Source organism: Fukomys damarensis, unplaced genomic scaffold (genome assembly GCF_012274545.1).
Source record: "Fukomys damarensis isolate Sample0158 unplaced genomic scaffold, DMR_v1.0_HiC HiC_scaffold_9, whole genome shotgun sequence".
NCBI classification, from domain to species: domain Eukaryota; kingdom Metazoa; phylum Chordata; class Mammalia; order Rodentia; family Bathyergidae; genus Fukomys; species Fukomys damarensis.
This window is the reverse complement of record NW_022900921.1, coordinates 12,580,327-12,601,177: the sequence shown is the minus strand read 5'-3', so window position 1 is coordinate 12,601,177 and position 20,851 is coordinate 12,580,327. Positions and strand designations below refer to the sequence as shown.

Here is a 20,851-nt window from a genome sequence, read left to right as displayed (position 1 = left end):
GTTGGTTTTTCCTACATGCAAGAAAGGGTTATCTTTCCATTTTTCTGATATCCTCTTTAATCTCCTCTTTCAGGGTACTGTAGTTTTCAGTGTAATAATCTTTTACTTCCTTTGTTAGATAGATTCCTAAACATTTCTCTCTCTGTCTCTCTCTCTCTTTTTTTTGATGCTATTGTGAAAGGTGTGGCTTCCTTAATTTCTATCTCAGTAAGTTTGTTATTTGTTTACAGGAATGCTATATTGATTTTTGAGTGTTGATTTTATATCCAGCTGCCCATCTGAATTTGGCTATTAAATCTAGAAGTCTTTTGGTGGAGTTTTTGGGGTCTTCTATGTAGAGTATCATGTCATCTGTGAATAGTGATGGATTAACGTCTTTTCTTATCTTTAGTCCCTTTACTTCTCTCTCTTGTCTAATTGCTTCAGCTAATGTTTCCACAGCTATATTGAGTGATGTTAGTGGACATCTTTGTCTTATTCCTGATTTTGGAGAGAAAGCTTTAAGTTTTTGACCATTTAGTATACATGGCTTTTATGAGATTAAAATAAAGATCATCTATTCCATTTTATCCTGAATGATCAAATGCTTTTTCTGTGTCTATTGAGAGGATAATGTGATGTTGTCTTCGGCTCTGTTTATATGGTCTATTGCATTTATTGATTTACATGTGTGAAACCATTCATGCACCCCTGGGATGAATCCTACTTGGTCATGATATATAATCTTTTTGATGTTTTGCTGCATTCTGTTTGCCAGTATCTTATTGAAGATTTTTGTATCTACGTTTGTTAGGGAGTTTGGCCTGTAGTTCTCTTTTCATTTGGATCCTTCTCTGATTTTGGTATCAGTGTATTACTTGCTTCCAGGAATGAATTTGGGAGTATTTCTTCCCTTCAATTTCATTAAAGAGCTTGAGGAGTAGATCTTCTCTTTATTTCTTGTATTTTTCAGCTATGAATCCATCAGGACTTGGGCTTTTCTTTGTTGGTAGGCTTTTAATTTCACTGATTTATATTGGGTTATTTAGAATTTTTATATCTTCTTAATCCAGCCTTGGTAATTCATAATTCATATGTGTCTAGCAATCTGTCCATTTCATCTGTGTTTTCCATCTCATTAGAATAAAGTTTCTCAAAGTAGATATTGACGATATCCTCAATTTCTGCAAGATCTGTTGTGATTTCACCCCTTTCATTCCTAATTTAATGGATTTGAGTCTTTTCTTTCCTTTTTTTTTGATAAGGTTGGCTAATATTTTATCAATTTTATTAATATTTCAGAGGACCAGCCCTTCAATTCATTGTATTGTTTTCATGGTCTCAGTTGCATTTTGAGCTCTGATCTTTAGGTCTTTATCTTTTTGAGCACTGATCTTGCACTCCTGCACTGATCTGTTTTCTTTTAATTTAATTTATTGGTACATTCTAGATAGACAGTACAGCTACATTTATTACTGGGATCTTGTACCTTTGTATGCCACTCCCGCACTGATCTTTGTAATTTACTCCCTTATACAAGCTTTGGATTTGAGTTTTTTCTTCTTTTTCTAGAAGTAAAGTATGTTCTAAATGGATCACATTATGGTTGAATTTCATTTCACAATAATAAAGGGACTTTTGAAATATCTCATGAAGCTGTGCTTTGGATCTGATGGAGTTGGGAAGGCTGTATTATCATCTGAGTACTGTAACTTCAGCTCTATAGTTTTGGGTTGCTCACCCTCCTGAGCATCAAATCCCCCATCTGTGCACACAGCTATCATATGAGTCCCTGCCTCTTGGGGTTGAGGACTTAATGATAGCAATAGACTCCATGGATATAGATATCACAGTGATATGAGGTTTTAATTATTGTCTCATTATATCAAATCTCTCTTCATAGCTTCATTTAACTGAAACTTGACCGAAGCTCAGCACACAAAGGCTTCACCCAACTCCGTCACATCACCAGGGACCCTGTGACCCAATACACTTAACTTTCAATCCCTTGAGTGATGTGTACAGGCCCAAGGTCCCGGACGTTGTGCCTCCTGTTCTCTGTGCTTAAGAGGCTCTTTCCATGCCCTCCACCTCCTCTCCCTCTTCCTTCAAGGCTTAGTTCTACCATGGGCTTTTCCAGCAAAACTTTCTCACACCAACCAGTCTGATGTTCATGTCCCTGTTTTATGCTCCTGGAGCGCACTGTGTTCTCCACATCTCTTATAGCTATAAATATTACTTCATCTATCACCTACCATATTAAATCATGAGTCCCGTATGAGTAGAGAGGATATTGTCTGTGTCTTTGAATTCTGATGCAAAATTTGGTGCTCAGTAAATGGTTGCTGAGTGAGTGAGTGAGTGAGTGAGAGAGATCACTTCCCTAGAAACCCTCCCAGAGAGGCAAAACTGCTACCTTCAAAATAATGACAAGGGTCACTGGTGTGAAGCACTGCAGTGTGGAGGGGCAAGGATCCTCAGGCATTGATCTCTCAATGGATCTTCATTATACCAGTCAGCTGTTCTGAGACTTTCACCTGAGGGCTTGTTCTGGCAAAGACCAGAGGTGCCTTACCCCACCCCATTTTTCTGATCATTTATTTCTTCCCAGGCTGCCTGATGGACCGTAAAGGTGGCCGCTTAAGATTCTAACTCAGACTTGACAGTCACCTTAAATTACCTAACCCCCCAACCAGGACTTAGGAAAACATTAGCATTTTTTTTTCTTTCCTCAAATCAACAGCTGTCAGGTGACTTGTCAGTAGCAACTAGGCCTTGGAGAAAAAGTTCACAGTCCCATGTTCTGGCATTAGAGAACCGCTGGCAGAGTGGACTTTGATACTGGCTTCCACAGGCACAGATGTTCTTTTTAAAGAGTTCATACACCAGCATGTTGGAGGGGCAGAAAAGTGTAATAGATACCTCTCTCCACTTGTCATAAGGCTCATGGTCAACATTCGACACAAAAGACAGGTTAATGACAGAAAGGCATCTTAAATTTATTTAACCAAAGTTTTACGTGACACAAGAGCCTTCAGAAGTGAAGACCAAACGATCCAGAGAAAACTTTCTTTTTGTGCTTAGATTCCACAAAGATGGGACAGCTGTTTAGAAACGTGATTGGGAAAAAGGGTCTGAACTCGTGGAAACGGACTGAAGGCAGAAGCCAAGCGTGGCTCTTCTGTTCACGGCTTGTCTCTGTATAGCATTCCTTCCTTCTGACTGGGGGACAGGAGCCTCTGGAATGAGGGTCTTCAAGAGAGAAGGGAGACAGTGACTGTCATGGCTTGTGTTTAGATGTTTCCCCTAAGCCTCATGCCGTCGTAGGTGGGGCTTTTCAAAGATGGCTGGATCTACAATGTGTGATGCTGAGATGAAAAGTGTGCAGTTACTAAATCAGTGCACTGCTTCACACAACCCTAATCCTGGTAGCCCAGATATAATATAAAAGGACAGAAAGATGCTGTTAAGATCCCTTGTTGCTTTGCTACCTCCTGTGTGCCATGAACTGTAACTCTTCTGTGACGACCCTCTGCCATGCTCCCCCGCTCCGCCTTGGAGCCACCAATTATGGGCAGAAATCTCTGCAAACTGTGAGCTAAATAAACTTTTCCTCCTTTAACTTTGAGGTTCAGGTATTTTAGCAACGTAAAGAGTAACTAAGACAGTGACTTTTCTAGGCTTTATGGCTGCAGAGGATTTATAGGGAGAGAAAGGTTCCAGTTTCTATGACTTGCCTAGGAGAAGAGGAATGTAGTTTCTATGACTGGCATTGAGGGAAATGCGGCGAGGAACAGGATGGCAGAAGAAAGAGTTTAACTCTGAGGCCTTCCTTTCCCTTCGGTTCCAAGTCCTCAGCATGCCATCTCACTATGCTTTGCTCTGTTGTTTCCTGAACCCCACAGTATCCAGCACTCGTTTTATTGTATTTATTTATTTTTTCTCATTGAGTTTATTGGTATATTTGAGGGATACAGTACAGTTACATTCATGATTGGTATCTTGTACCTTTACATGACAGGTCCTTGTTCTCATTTTTCCCCTTGTCCCTGCCCTCTCTTCACCCCTCCTCCCATCCCCCTTTACAAACACTTCATTTCCAATTTTTCCTTTTCCCTTATTACCTTTCCCCTACCCTTCCCACTTTCCCTACACCTTTAGCCCCTTTCTTCCTATTTCACACTGTCCATTATATCGTAGGATCTTATTCCAGTACCCGTTTTAGTTCCTGCTGCATTTCCTGGTTGGAAATTAAAAAAGCACTAAGCTAGGAGGGTGAGGATGCACTTCTAGGGAGAGTTCTACCGTAAACACTCTGGGCTTCAGTGTTCTCACTTGTGAGATGACTGGGTCCAATGTATGCTCTCTAAGGTTGCTTCTGTTTCTCGGTACTTCGTGGCCTTGCTATTGAAAGTGTGGTCCATAGAACATCAGCATCAAGTACTTGGGTACTAACCAGAGGTGCAGAATCTCAGGCCCCACCCAGACTTGATGAGTCAGAATCTACATTTTACCAAGACTGCCAGAGGATTCCTGTGTACCTAAGGCTCTAGGAACTGCTTCTTTAATAGCTGGACCGAATCTCACTTCCTTTTGGAAAATTACTTTTAAATCTGGAGAAGAGCTGCTTCCACTTCTGAGATTAGTATCACCCGGAGAAGGAGGTAGGGTGGCTTTTGAACAGGTTTTGTTTGACCTCTACCTCTAACTAAACTAAGCCAGAGTCTATTTTCTTTCTTCTTTTATTCCTTCATTCACTTCTTTTCTTTCTTTCTTCCTCCATCTCTTTTCCACTAGGAAAATGGAGAGGGGGGAAAAAAAAAGAAAGATCTTGTGATTGTCCAACGAAAGAGTTCTTCTGCACCTGTTTCCTCAAGGACTAAGGTGCCTTCTGGGATGATCACTCTGAGGTGGCCTGACACCTGCCTGAGAAGGTCACCCTGAGAGCCCCCTGAACAAAGGATGCCATCCCCTGAGGACTCAGAGGGTGGGCTTGACCCTGGGAAGATAAAAAGCACTCAAGAAGAGATGTGACAGGGTAGAGCTCTGCGGGGAGCCGGGCCCCACTAGTTAGCTTCTAAAAACAAACATTGTGGATGGCTTTTCCTCTACTTTTGCCAAAATTCTCCTTCTGGGAATAGGGCCACAGAATTCTGATGCTCCCTTTCTTAGGCAGGCACGGGGGAGAATCAGAGCAAATCTACCCCCTGCTTCCGGCCGCTGGTGCCTCTGGATCTAGGAGAAGATGAATGGCCACTTGTCTAATAAGTGAGAAGGATGTTTTTTTAAAAAAGTCAAAAAGTAACATGCAAATGTTCCCAGTCCTATCTGCCAAAGAGGGTTCTGGCTTTTCTGGCTTAGTGTTTGTCCTCCATACCTTTACAGGGAGACTTCTGCATCACCAGGTAAGATTTTAGCATGTGGACATGGCCGGAAACTGGGAAAGGAAAAAGGGGCTCAAAGTTTAGTGATCATAAAAGGAGACTGCTTATTTTAGGTGAATTGTTAGGGGAAAACATTGGAATACTCCAAAGATGTGAGGGTTGTTTATGGGAGAAAAAAAACCTGAAGAAGTAGCTTTGTAAACCAGTGATTCTCAAAGTGTGGCTCTAAAAGAAATCAGATCAGCATTGTTTGGGATCATGGCAATCCGCACGTTTCATGCAGACCTACTGAACCAGATACCCTGGGTGTGGGACCCGTATTTGCTTTTCACGTGCTCATCCAGGTGATTCTGATGCCTGCCAGGGTTCAAGAACTGTTGTCATAAATTATTATTTCCACAATGAATGAGAATTGGGGATAAAAACATTTTTTAGTTCATTTGCAACTTCGATACTCTTCCTGTGACCATACATTTTGGTGCTAGTGCCAGGGGTTGTGTCTTGCCAGCAGGGTAGGACTGCACTTTTCTTATTGGTGTTTATCACATGGAGGAGTGGTCTGAAGTCAAATTCTAAATACTAAGATGCCACATTGCTCTTCTGCAGAACCACCCTGCAAGACCCAGTCAGCCTGTCTCTGAGCAGGCTAGCACTGCGACTTAGAAAATAAAGCGCAGTGTGCATGTAAAGTCCAAGGACTGATATAGTCCATCCTTGTGATTTATGCTCACAACCTGACATCCTCAAAGCCCCATTTTCATTTAGTCATGGTTGGCACCTTTCATTTATGCCCCAGATTGCAGGCAACCCTACCTCACACTTTAACAGAACCAGGCAATGGGTAGAGGGTTGGAGATAAAACATTTCTTCTTGTGATCCAAGTTTTCCTAGATTTCTCCAGTATATAGAAACAGGAGTTTCAGCATTAAGCTGTTTTGCCTCCTCCTCATTTAAAGAGTACCTCAGCTTCCAGTCATCCCTACAGTGTCTCACAAACTGGGGTAACAATTCCACATGTCACCTGTCCCACGTAGAGATGTCTTTTCCTAAGCACTACTCTACTCTGTCAGTTCTGACTCAAAGGGAGCACAGATATGTAAATAGGTTGTCTACTACAGGATGATTTCTGTCTTCCCACTTTTAAAAGACATAAATGCATGAAAGCAAGACATGCGCATGATTTAAGAATGAATATAATGGAAGCGTATGAAACAAAAAGTAAAAATGCCTTCTAAACTTGCCATTGCTTATTTTTTAGAATATTTCCAAAAGCGTTTTAGGTATATACCAGCATGTATGCTCTGTTTTATTCACACAAACGGGACCATTCTATGCAAGCTATTTATTCTGCATTTTGCTTTTCTGCCTTAATAATTTGGAAATAGTCTAGCATGTTCTTTTCATCCCGTTATAGTATTCCATCATAAAGATGTTCCATAATTATAATAGTTAATCACAAGTTATAGCTCTTTTCAATTTTTCCTTTTCAGAAATCATGATGCAGTTTAAAAATCCCTTCATCTATAATCTGACGTACTTCTGTGAACATATACACCAGTTTGGTTTGTGACCAGAATCATGGAAAGAGTTAAGTTCGTGAACCAAGGTACCACTGTATATGAGTTGAATTGTTTCCTGTGAGTCAAAGAGTGTATGCATTTACAATTGTGAGTATCTCTAACCTGAGAATTTATAATTTTTCAAAATCTGAAGCTTCTGAATACCAGTATCATGTACACAAGGTTCAGATTTAGGACCATTTCAGATTTTGGATTTTCACATTAAAAGGTACTAAACAGTAAAGTCTATACCGAAAATTCCATATCTGAAAAATTCTAAAATTAGAAAAACTCCTAGTTCCACCAGTTCAGATAAGGATTACTCAATCTATTACCAAAATGCTCAGTTACATCTAGTTATCTTCATGTGACTGGGAATAAGAGTCCTTGCTTTCTTATCCACTGAGGAATACTTAATGTAACAAACCATTTTAAATTTTGCCAGTCTTATAGAAAAAAAAAGACATCTTGTTGTTCAGATTTGCATGTCAGATTTCAGGAAACTTGAATATCTTTTTATAAATTTTTTGGAAATTTGCATTTTTTCTGAGAATTACTTTTTATATCCTTTGCCCATTTTTTGGTTGGGCTTTTTCATGTTTGTTCTTATTGATTTGTGTGAGCTCTTTGTGAAATAAGGAAATTAGCTCTTTGTCTATTGTATGTGCTGCACATATTGTGGCCCACTTCATCATCTGTCTCTTGATTTTATGGAATTTGCTTCCATGAAGGCATTTAATTTTTCTGTTGCTGCATTTCTTGGTATTTGGCTTTATATAGACTAGTGTGATGGGGGAAGAATAGGCAACGAAGCTCTTATCCACTTCAGACAATATTTGCTTATTCAGTTTGTCCTTTCTAGAGTGAACAACTTCAAGTTGACACAAGGCTGCCTCAAGGGTGGGTGGAAAGTTGTGTTTGTGTCCCTTTTCTGAGTAGAACAACCAGTGCTGGTCAGCCACTGCTGTGGGCCAGAACACCATCTTCATTTCTCAAGTTTTATGCAAAGGACAGCTTGTTGATCCAATATCCTTTACCTTCATGTTGAATTATCTTTCTGGGGCCTCATCGCTCTTTCTAAAAGCCAAACATGGTCATGATGGTATATCAAATAAATGTCCTACCTCAGAGCCTCCAAGGGATTAAGTTGGAATTTCTGACTCTTCCCTCACGGATGCCACTGTCCTCCTGAATACAGGTACAAAAAGCTCATTCATCCATCTCTCTCTCTCTCTCTCTCTCTCTCTCTCTGGCTGAAACCAAGGCTCCCTTTTACCAATGCAGGAGGAAGGTAATGAGTCTCTGATTCAACCAAAATGTCATGGTACAAAATTGGGTTCGTTAATCTAATGATCACCCCAAACCTTGAAGACATGTCAATTTCATGGAATTTCTAATGGCTGGCATTTCAAGAATGAATAAAAATTGAGGTGACAAACACTCAGGCTGTGTGGAGAAGGGTATGTGTGGGCAGGACAGAAGAGATCTGGGTGGTAGATGGGTACAACCACTTTGTCCAAAGGTTTGTCCTAGAGCCAGGACAAACCTGAACTGCCCTTCACTTCTCAGCTGAATTCCTTAAAATAGCATTTTGGCTTGATATGTTTTAGCCACACTGCTATGGTATGAATAGGTGTAGAGTGTTCATCCAGTGGCTTGTGTATCGGAAATGTGGTCATCTGTGTGGTGGTGTTGAAGTGGTGGGATTATTTTGAAATAGGGCTGAATGCAAGGTAATTAGGTCAGAAGGGTCCACCTTCCAAAGGTAGCCCTTCAAATGTAGCTCTCAGTGGACCCCAATCAGTTCTTGCCAGAGTGGATTTTGTAAAAAGAGCAAGTCCAGCCACTGAAGTCTGGCTGGCCCATTTTACCATGACTTCTCTCACTCTCACATATGATCCCACGGTGATGCCGTCTGCCGTGTTGTGATGGAGCCAGAGATTCCTCATCAGAGCCAAGCAGATTCAGTACCATATTGTATCTCCAGAACGTAGATAAGCCTCTTTTCTTCATAAAGTACCCAGCCTCTGGTATTGCATTACAGCAACACAAAACCAGTTAATATATTTAAACTATAAAAGTCCCCTTAGACCACTTCTGCTCATGATGAGTGCCAGTCTTGAATTTACAATCACCACTGCAAAACAAATCATATTGCTCAAACATTGAAAATTGAAGCAGATATCATTTGAGAGGGGAGTTGAGAGAGTGTAGAGGGGATTATTTCACTCATTATACAGGAAAACATTTGGAGTCTACCTAGATATTGCTACTTCCTCTGTCTAGTCTTCCCATAATCTACCTAATCCTGGGTCCCCCATCTCCAAGGGTCTTGTCTCTACCCCTCCCAAATTCTACCTCCTTTCAGATAACAGACGACACCCAGCATGACATAAAACCTAAGGCAGTCAAACAAGCACATCTTATTGTTCCTGAAGCATGCCTCAAAGGCTTTCAGGGAATTCCAGCACACTCCCAATTTCATTTTCATGTTGTTACTCATGTTGCTTGTTTCTATTTCTTTCCCTTGGAGCGCAAGGAAATTGGCAAGGGCTGCACTATTTTCTTTTCTCTTTGCCTCTCTGAGGAATGCAGCCATGGCAGCCTTCCTCCAAAGTCCTCAAAGCCAAAGTCAACAGTGGAGTGGAAGACAAGAGCCAGTCACCCTTTGCCTGTGGCCTCATCTGCAAAAGGTGCACAGCAACACCCAAGGCAAGCCCAAGGGACATACTTACAAATATGTCCATCACCACTGCACTTGTTAGAGAGAGCCTGTGAGACCTCCAAGGTAGGCAGAGTGCAGCAATCAAGCCAGAGGGTGGCTCCAGAAATGGTGGTTGGAATCTACCTCCCAAAGAGGCAGCAGTGTGTAACAATTCTAAGAGGAACTCCCAGCTACAATATTGAGCGCTTACTATGTGACAGGTATCACGCCAAATGCTTTAAATGCAATCTCAGCAAATACTCAAAACAAGCCAAGGAACCTTAGGGAATATTATCACTCCGGTTTCACAGGTGACAAAACAGGCTCAGAGGGCATTAAACAGCTTACCCGAGACTACAGAGCTAATAAGGATGAGCCTTCTCATTATCTCCTAGTCAGTTTCAAAGTAGTGCTAGAGAATTACAGTCCAAGAACCTCACCCCTTACCTAAAGGCAAGGTCTTTCTTTTACTGCACACATCGGCCCTGAGATGCAGGTGTGCTTGTCATCCTCATGGAACCAAATGAAATGAGTTTGAAGGGTGGGCTGGGAGCACTGTGCTTACAAGGGTGGGATGGAATCAAGAGCAGAAATGGGTGGGGAAGTTGGAGAGGCCCTTGAATTATCCAGGTAGCCAGGCTGTCTCTCAGTCTCCGGTGTCCAGAGTTCCATTTAATGTGCAACTAATGGGGGTAGGAACCCCCCTCTTCCCCAGCCATACAGAACGCAGATGCAGGAAGCCCTGTGGCTGCTCAGGATGAAGACTCAGCACCCACTTGCAGCACTTCATCTAAATCAGGACAAGGTCTTGGCTTTGTCTTGTGACTTAAGTCTAAGGGAAAGTTTGTGCTCCTTAGGCTATCTCATGCCTCAAGAAGTAGGATTCTCATGGAGTTTCCCTCTGGACCTACTTCATAAACACAGCAAGGCATTTTGCTCTGCTCTGTCACGGAGATATTAAGGGTTGATCTCAATTTCAGAAGGAGTAGACAGTGGCCTCTCTTTAACTTCTTTAAGGCCAGTTGAAAGGCATGCTTTGTCCCCCAGAGAAATTCTCCCCTTCTCAAGCCGAGCAAGGAAGCTTGACTTCCTCCCATGATCAATTAATGCTTAGGTTCTGACATATTTTTCAAAGCTCCACGATGGAGACAATCCACTAAGTCTCCATTCCACAATATCAACGTCCACCCAACTGCTGGCTTTACTGATTCGGTCTGTCATCTGGGGGAACCCAGGACTCTTTTCTTAGCTACACAGTGGGACTCGCAGTGGTTGTAAGGACTAGCTGGCTCACCCCATGTGGAAGGCACAATGTCTGGCACCAAGTTGACACTAAATCAGGAGGTGTCATGGTGACAGTAAGAGGAGCAGCAGTAGGAGGATTTGTTGTTGTCTGTACCAGAGGGAAGGGGAAAAAATAAGACCCCTCAGTACTTGGAGGGGAAAGCAGTGCTGAAAGAAAAAGAGAGAAGACAAATGACTCCTGCCACTAGCTCAGCTTGAGTTAGGCTCTAGCACCTTACCTCACACACTGAATTACTCTCCTTTGATCCTTGTAAGAACCCCATGAAATAGGTGCTGCTAAAAGCCCCGACTTATGGTTGAGGAATTTTAGGCTCAAAAAGTTAGAGATTTTGTCCTGAAGTCAGACGGCCACAGAGGAGGCCACAGAGCCAGGACCCAAGCCATTTTAGTGTGAACCCAAAGCCCAAGTGGCACACTCAGCGTCCCCTTCCCACCCTTAACCCCTGCCACCATAAGATCACCAAGCAGCTTCCCCCTTGCAGGAGGCTGGGGGAGGAGAGGCACGGAGCTTAGAGAATTCGCCAGCTTTTCCCGCTTCAGAACCCCAGGATTGTGACCCCGCAGCAAGCAGACATGCCCTAGCCCAGCTATCTGCCTCATTTCATCAGGCTGCCGCCGGCCCAGCCCAGCACAGGAAATTAAAAGCCACTCACAGATCACAGAGCACGGCACCAAGTGATCTCAAACAGAATCCTCCGCCCTCCTCTTTCTCCTGGTGCAAGAACAGGCCCATAGCAGTCAGGGATTGAACATTCAAGGAGAGCTGCTGGGCTTTCCTGGGCACAGTGACCCCATAACAAAAACGGAAGCCCTGTCCTCAGGGTCTTAAAGATGGAAAAGCAGCCCTTATAACAAGATGGCAGCATGCACTCACACAAGCATGTGTGCATGCGTGTGTGTCTGTCTGGGGTGTGTGTGTCTGTGTGTGTTTTGGAAGGAGATATAGGACAGAGTGATGGCCTCTAAGAGGAAAACGAATCAGAAGCCAGAGGAAGACTAACTTTATTTTTTATACCTTTGTGCACATTAAAATTTTCTACTATGTGCTTGTGATAACTATTTGCACTAGGAGTACATATTTTAAAGGTGAAAGAAAATAAGAGTATATATAGAGGAGAGACACTAACATGTGGGGAAAAGGAAATTTTTTTGAGGTACTGCAGATTGAACCCAGGCCCTTTTTTATTTTAAGACAATGCCTCAGTAAGTTGCCGTGGCTCAGGCTGAGCTCAAACTTGTAGTCTTCCTACCTCAACTTCTTAGAGTGCTGGGATTATAGGCATGAACTAGATGATGATCTTAAACTGAGTCCTAAAGAATAAAATGAATCACACATAACAAAGAAAGGGGAGAGTCCCAGACAGAGGGTACAGCTCCTGCAAGGCCTTGTTGGGGGGCATTATGTAGGAGAAAAAACCTAACACGAGAAGGTAAGGGGCATGATTCTAGGCCCCTTCTTTCCTGACTTTTGCCAACTACATACTGTAGCATGAGTTAGTTCTAACCATCAGGTTATTGTGAAATGAGTTTCAGGACTTTTGGCGAAGGCTGTTTCACCTGTTCCCCTTCGTGAGTCAGTAGCAGTGTCATGCACTACCCTGTGGGCATGACATCTGGGGTTTCCACTTGCTTGGCATCCCTTCCTCTGGGTTTTAGAAAAAGTAGCTCCCTTCTTTAGTCAAGTCTCCTCTTATTCTCTTGTGTGGTACCAAGGAGGTGGTCAGTCTGACCCCTGAAGCTGTGCCACACTGGTCAAGTATGGGGGATGCAGCTCAGTCCACAGACTTTCTCTTCCTTGGTGGAAGCCTCCCTAGCATGCCAGGCATTAGGCTGATGCACACCAGGGGTCCAGCTAGAGGTGTCCACTAGCTGTCACTCACTGGGACCTGCTTGCACAACTTCCCTTCCGTGCTCTGAACTACCTTGAAGCCTCCTAATAGAGTTCTTTATTGATATTTTAGGCACAGTTTCTATAATTTACATTTGAAGATACTTAGTGAATTTCTCTGTTCTTCGAGGGTCAACCAAATTTTGGCTTGAGACCACTTACACGCAGCAGACAATTCTCATTCCTGCTTTTAGAGAGTTTCTCTTACCTTTTGTTTTTCTTGTTTTCAAAGAGTCGTTTCAGTTTGTGGATGGTCTCACCCTCCTGTGTGGCCTGTCTTAGCCAAGTCAGAGAAGGTACTCAGCATTTTTTCCTTTGCTGTGCTTCATCCCAAACCCACTTTAACAAGGGTCATGTGTGGGGATGGGTGGACAGTCTTTACAGAGGAAAGAGTAAGATGTGCAGCACACAAACACAAATATACACGTACATGGGCAAACAAAAACTAGACATCCGTGTTCTTAAAAAGTCCCACCAACAGAAATTCTAAGTTCTAGTTCTTCCCCCTTGTGTCTGTTCTCTATTTCTGCGCTTCTGCAAATCTCTTGGCCAGATTTCTCCTGTGCAATGAGTTGTGCAGACAAAAGCTTAGAATCAGACATGAGAACAGTGGTCATAGGCACACGAAGGGTTCCCATCCTTTGGCTGTAATTTGTGTTAAATTAGATATTGCGATCATCCCTGCAAGAACTCAGGGCTCTTTCACAGACCATTTTCATTTGTCTCTTCAAGCGGAAAGCTTTCTAAGGGAAGGAAGCTGTGGGAATCAGAGACAGGCTGAATTTCTTGTCTCTTCAAGCGGAAAGCTTTCTAAGGGAAGGAAGCTGTGGGAATCAGAGACAGGCTGAAGATATGACCAGGAGCCTCAGTGATTCTGGACACCATAGGCATGTACTTGGTGCCTGGGCTCATCCTCTGCTGGGTCTCTCCCTTATCACTTTATATGCATAAATCTGACCACTGGACACTCAGGATCCCAATGGTGTGAGGTCCACATGGCACCCAAGGGTGCCCACCCAAGCAATGACCTCAGTGTCAGACATTTAGTAGGTGTTTGGTCAGTGCTTGAAGAGTTACTGTGTTTGTTCTCCAAAAATCATACCACCTACTAGTCATTCGTTCAATAAGGATGCATAAAATTCCTTCTTTGGGCTAAGCAATGGGGACAAGAGCAAAATAAAGACCTAATTCCTATCCACAAATTTCTAAGACTCTAGCACCAAATGTAAGGGAGAAATAGGCAGTAATTCAAAAGTGGGATAAGTTTTGGGTCGTATGTTCACTCAACAAATAGCCTTCAGTCACCTTTGGTGTACTAGGCATTGTTAATTATCCGAGACTCTGGGGGAAAGACATATCTCTGTAAAAACAAAATAGACCCAAATCACCTATGAGTTTGATAGTATTTTTGGGTGCGTGGAGGGCAGAGAAAATGGACAAGAAAAAATTCACATGCACGCAAGACAGTGCCCAGTACATACAGCCACTCCGTAAACATTTATCTAATAAATGCTATTGAGAACAAATAATTACAAAGCAAGATACATACCATGATAGAAGTGAAAGGGCACTCTGGCTTTTTAGAAATCTGAGAACAGCTTCTAAAATCTCCAAATTGCTTATCTTCTCTATTTCTTCTTTTAATACCCTCACCCAAGTCTCGCATTTATTTTGTGAATTTGGAAGGCAAGCGAATTTCGAAATCATTTGTCAGGAAGTATGGATTACCAGGTTTGGGAGGAAGCTCCAAGAGCATGTGGCCCAACACTCACTGCTTTATCTCCCCGTGGAGCCTGTGGACAGAGAGACTAAGGCTTGCCTCTGTCCCATAGCTGCGTAGAGGGTGAGAGCCCTGTACCTTTGAGTGCCCCTCCAGATCATGCTGCATCTTCCCATGGAACCCTGTTGCCTGTAGACAAAGTCAACAGTAAATCAGCTTCAAATGCCGACCTCCCAAAGCCGAGTCCCAGGGAGGACTGCACGTGGCAGGGACCCTGCTTCCCTCCCCACGCCCCTGAGTGCGCTTCGCTTTCCTCACATTCTCTCTGCAGCCCGCGCAGGCTGCTTCTGCTTGCAGCTGAGAAAGGACCTACTCTGCAGCCCTTGGGAGCCCAAGAAGGAGATGAGAAGCCCTTCCCAGCCTGTGTCAGTTTACAGTGGGAACAAGGCCTGGGGAGAGGGCCAGAGCCGGGCTGACCCTGGAATGTTAGTGCTTCCCTGAGCTCTCTCTCTCTCTCTCATCCCCAGCAGAGGTTGTGAGTCTCCATGACCTCCCTACGGCACAGGGCACACTTCTCACCAGCAGGCCCTGGGCAGATGCTTTAGAGTCCTCCCCTTTTCTGACGGTGGTTTCAGGCATCGTGGTTTCCCAGAATTTCCTTCTTTGTCAGGGGTCACAGATCTCCTCTGGAAGAGTGGCTCAGGAGGAGTATCACGGCAGGATAGCAGTAGTTCTGCTTTTGCTGGAGTTTGCCCAAGAACTCTCCAAACCCTTCACTCAGGGCTCTAACAGGAGGACTCAGATGTCCTGCAAAAGCCAAGCTAATCCTCATCTGCCATTCTTGCCTCTCCATGATACTCGGAGCACCTATCTGCAGTTCAAATTTTAAACCTTCCTCATGCAGAAGAGGTGATTTTTCTGTGCGGGGGCTCCTGCACACCACTGACCTGATGATGGGTGCAGTGACAGACTGCTGGTCTAGTCAGTGAGGCCCTTCTGTGGGAGATGGAGGACCACTGGATGAGCCATCACATCCTTTCTCAGGTCCTGCTTTATTTCCCCAGTACATACTGAGACTTCTGTGTATTAAGTGATATGTTAGACTCCGATAACTCAGATGTAGAAAGAACTTTGTAACCCCAGATCTTTTTGTCCCGGGTCAGAATTCAGTAGATGACTCAGTTCCTTACTAGCAACAAACTAGCTCTCGAGATTTTGTTGTGTCATATATGCAACTCTCATTTAAAAGACAGACATTACTTTAAATAAGCCCATGAATTTATTAGGGCCCTGGAATTCAAGGAACCTAACTCAGTCTGACCTAAGGAAAAATCAGAATTTATTGGTTCATACCTATGAAGGCTGGGCCTAGAGCCTTCCCCGGGAAATCAGATGTTGGTATCATCTTTTTTCCTCCCCCCTTCCGACCTCTCACTTGAAATCTTAGCTCTCTGCTTCTCTTCAAGTTCTGCACTCATTCTTTTCAATATACAAGAGTTTTATCCACACGACGGAAATTGGCTCAAGCAATTCTAGGCTTCATCAAACTAGATTAACAGCTCTCAAGGAAAAGACTTCTCTCTACCAGAATCGGCGCTTAAAATTCAAGGGAAAAACATTAATAAAACAGACTTGGATGTTTGACCACCCCTGAGCCAATCACAGTGGCACAAAGCATGAGATACTTTGATTTGTTGAATCTTGGGCACATGACACCCATCAGAACCATGTGATGTGAAAAAAGGCATAGCTTCGTTAAGAAGGTATGGGTTCTTTCCATGGGAAATGGGCTGGATGTTGAAAAGAACAAAACGGAGCAGAAGAGATATGTCTGTTATGGCAGATAATATAAACAGTAAAGTTGCTGTTATACAGAAGCAAAAGTAGTGACGGCCTTTATTAAAGAGTGGTTTCAGAATTTCTTCTCGTGGTTAGATTGTTTAGGGATATGTAAAGCATAAGTATACTTAAAAATACCTAATGAGCTGCCAACTTTTATAGGACATACAGATGTGGTATCTGCATAGAAATAATACCTAAGGTGACAGAGGACAGACTGACATTTTTGGGAGGAGGAAAAGAATTCACACCTATTAAACATTTATAGGTTTTGTGATAGAGTTGTATAGCCATTCTGTGAAGGGGGTACTGTTGTCCCTTCCATTTATAGGAAAGTGAATTAATCCTCAGAGAAGTTACAAAAGAAAAATAAATCTCACTGACAGTCCCAGGCTAAAATTGCCAGAGGTGGGATGTGAAACCACATTTGCCTGATTCCAGGTCATGTTCTTTATCTACAAGTCCAGTTACCCTGCCAGAGGCAAAACATATCCCAACTGAAAAGTGGAGGGCCAAACCATGAGTCCCTCCTCTATTTATAGATAGAGAACAAAACCAAACAACCCAAGAGGGTAGAAGTGCCAAGTCAGGAATCAGTTTTTCTGGGTCTCTTTTGAGGATACTCTTTGCTTCTAAAGTAGGGACAGTGCTGGAAAGGAAGACAGTTGATTACAAATGCTGCAGCCACTGAGAGAATGTAGCCAAGACAGGACAATGGATTCAGCAACCCAGGGGCCGTCCATGCCTTGGAGGAGTCTGCCTCAGCTGAGGAGTGTATTCAGATCCAACACGTAAAGGGACTGCAACACATAGCTGGTTGAGAAATGGAGGCTTCAAAGTAGATTTCATTTGAGAAATTTAGCAGTAGATACGATGATATATATATGTATTTGCATGTTTCATAGTTATGAAAGCTATAACCAAAGAAGGATTAAAAATCAGCATGTAATAAAAACTAAAGTTAATCTTATTTTTACATAGAACAAATAAGCAATTAATGATCCAAATAAGAGCCCAAATTAACTCGGGCAGTTGAAACCATGGTCTGGGAAAAAAATGAGTGTGGCCCACAACAGGGTTCTTAGTGGGTTTTGTCCTCCTGCTGCTCTGTTTTCCCATGTTTCTCTTCATACAACAGTTGTGTCTTCCTGATGTCATGGATTCCCGGGCACTGTGCATGGTCTGGATATAGGACTTGCTTGACCTGGTATGATTGAAGCCAAGTCGGCCAGCCCGTCTCTGGAACTGACATGCAGGTAGTGGAGAGAGCTGTCCTCTTTCTCAGCTAGGTTGTTATGCTGGGATCACCCGCGGGAGACAGGTGGAGGCAGCTCCACTTGTGAGTTCACATTAGTAATGACGAAGGAGGTGAAGGAGGATTTCTTTCTCTCAGCATTCTTATATAAAATCCAAGGGAAGGCATCGTCCCTGGCCCTGTGAAGGTAGCCTGTTCACAAGAGGAGAGAAATGCCAGTCTAGAAAAGGGGCTGGGGGTCAGCATCCTTCAGAACTCTGAATCCAGCCATTCCTGCTATCTATTCTGGACTCCCCTTTATTTACTGGGGAGAGTTTGAATTGGGGCTCTGCAGCTGACAACCAAAGTAGGGCTCAGTCACATAATTTCCATCCACGCCCAATTTCATCCTTTGAATAGATATGAAAATTGTAACCTGCCAGAGTCCCTGAGAATACATATAATAATAATAATAATAATAATAATAATAATAATATGCCTGATAACACTTTGTAACTTAACCTGTACATAACAGGTCCTCTTAGTTGTACATTGTTTCATCTTCTAAGTGGTACATGTGGATAGATTTCTTAACGTGGTGGGGTGTGAGGATGACAAGAATCTTGGGTAGTTATAATCCTCTTCCAAAAGAGAAATGTTAATCAAACTACCAGACTTGAGCAATGCAGGCAAAAGGAATGCATGATGAGTAGAGCTTTGCAGGTTTCTAAATGAGACAGACCCCTGCCCTGAACCTCTAGGTGGGCTCCTGGAAGTCCCTGTCCTTGCCTGCCTTCTCCTCTTCCTGGGATTTCTTCTCCTCTTGCCCTTGAGGCCTCTGAGCTCTCTCTAGGGCCCTGAGAAAACCAGGTCCATTCACTTCCATCAGTGCCAGGAGAGAGCTGAGTCTGATTCTTTCAGGGGCAGAGCAGGCACCAAATAATTTTTCTGTGACTGATGATGTTACCTCTTCTCATATAGCACCTCTTCCCTGAGCTATGGCACGTTCAAGTGTCAGGCTCTCATCTCTGTCTTACGAAAAACATTCCCCCAATAAGACAGAGAGGGAAAAAAAGAAGAAAGTGAAAAAGGTTAAATACTCTGGAACAGCCCAGGGTGACCCTTGGAGCAGAGCACAGTGTGGTACACACTAGAGACTCCCAGAGAGGCTCTTCAGTCCTGCCACGCAAGCAGCACCCCACTCACAAGCTAGTATTGCCACGTGGCACAACCATTAGCTATCCTTTCAAAAAACCCTACTCCCAAAGATTTTCTCTATGCACTTGACATACTTGCAGAAAGGACAGTTTTTAAATCGGTGGATTCCATCAGGCTATAGAATCCTTTCCAATTTCAGAACCTTTCACTGTATCACATATACTACTGATGAAGAAGTAAACCCTTAAAACCTTTCTGGTAGGTTAATGTGAAAGCCTGAAAAATGTCCATATTTTACAACACATACATTGTACTTCCAGAGTGTGGACTGGCTCTACCACTCACACAGCATAGATTTTGCTTCTGTGAGTCTCAGTTTCCTCATACTTAAAATAGGAACAATATTGGAGTTCCTTCTCACAGCCTGCTATGATGATTGAATGGAACGTCTCAGAAAGTGGGTGGTGATAGGTACACACACATGAATATGATCCACATAAGCGTGCAGATGTCGAAATAGAAACACAATTCAGCATGACAAATGAATTGGCAAATTTTAGGAAAATGCCTAATATTAGGTTGTTGGCTAAAAATTGTGTACAGTTATAAGATGGAATAAAGAACTATTTCAGAAGACCACATTGTGATATAAGAAGATACTCATAGTATATTGTTCAAAACATTTCAAATAATATGTACAGTTTGATCCACATAATCAAAACAAAAGTAAAGGGAATATTTTCAGTATTATTGATAAGTCTCTCCAAGTTGATGGCTGAATTTTGCCTGCATGTTGGAATCATGTCAAGAATATTAAAAAAAATATATCTTGCGATAGGATCCCAGTTCTAGAAATTCTGGTTTAATTGGCCTGCACTATGATCTGGTCCTTGGGATTTTTATTTTTGTCTACGTGCTTGTTTTTCTTTCCTTAGATTTTTCCTCCAAGTCTTCTAAGATAAATATGCATCACTTTTATAATTAGATATTAAAACTATAAATGCTATTTCAGAGACATTTCGACTGCCCCAGAGGGACGCTGACTAAGCAGTTCTGCCACTGCCTGGTTTTCCAGAACCTTCCCTCCCAAGGAGAGATGGAGTTTGTCAGTGAGACTGAGTCACTGCCCTGGAAAACCGGTTTGGGGAGGGGGTTGGGGAGCTCAAGGAGAGGACACTGGCCATTCGAGGTGCCAGACACGCACAAAGATAGACCCACAGACAGGCTGTGCTGGCTGAGCACCGGTGTGCAGGTGGCTCTATTATTTATGGCCCTTGCTATCTGTGGCCTTGCTGGGTGCCTGTTTTGATATTGGGAATTCATTTATGTATGTCAGCATCCTATTTCGCTTTTCCAGCACAGTCTTGAAAAGGGCCAGGAGGATTGGGCGCAACAAAAAGAAAGCAAGCAATGGAAGATCTTTGGCTGCTAAAAAAAAATAGTGTAACTGACAGAAAGTCCAAGGCTGTTTGAATTTTCCTCCCTTTGTGTCTATGATTAAACACTTCGGGTCTGAGGTAGAGCTTCTCTGGCTGGTGTCGCACCCCACCTCACCCCCATTCATTCAGCAAGTCCTCAGTGAGTTCTTCTTCTGTGCCCAGTGCTACTCATCATTTAATTCTTATCTGGAGCCTCAAGCCCATGACTCAGGTACTGTTATTGGCTTGATTTTTACAGGTAAAGGGTTTGAAGCTCAGGGAAATCGTTGGCCCAGAGTCATCCAACAAATTGTCAATCATCACACCATCACCAGAGTGGCTACTGTTTACCGAGACCTTCTTCTGCACGAAGCACTGAAGGAAGAGCTTTCTAACCTCTTTATAAGCACTCCACTTCCCGAGTATCCCTAGGAGGCTGTGGTTATCTTCATTCCTCCTTTACAGATGATGACGCTTACACACAGAGGGGGAAAGCTACTCATCCAAGGTCACACAGCTTTTAGGCAGTGGGAAAGGATTTATGTCCAAGTGTGTCAAACTCCTAGACTCGAGTTCTCAAGCCCTAAATTGTGTTGCTCCCTCAACTTGGCCACTGAGCCTCAGAAGTCAGGCTTGATGCCTTTTTTTTTTTTTTTTTTTTTT

At 43.0% G+C, this 20,851-nt stretch overlaps 2 long non-coding RNA genes across 2 annotated transcripts in view; one reads left to right on the top strand and one right to left on the bottom strand.

The window, feature by feature from the left end:
- Positions 1-20,851, top strand: part of LOC104860927 — a 173,452-nt gene that overhangs the window by 140,189 nt on the left and 12,412 nt on the right. The window contains exon 2 of the long non-coding RNA XR_779858.2: positions 6,854-6,950. This is a non-coding gene — a long non-coding RNA (uncharacterized LOC104860927). The remainder of the gene's footprint in view (positions 1-6,853; positions 6,951-20,851) is intronic.
- The window catches only part of LOC117285373, a 29,720-nt gene continuing 26,269 nt past the window's right edge, over positions 17,401-20,851 (bottom strand). The window contains exon 5 of the long non-coding RNA XR_004516399.1: positions 17,401-17,825. This is a non-coding gene — a long non-coding RNA (uncharacterized LOC117285373). The remainder of the gene's footprint in view (positions 17,826-20,851) is intronic.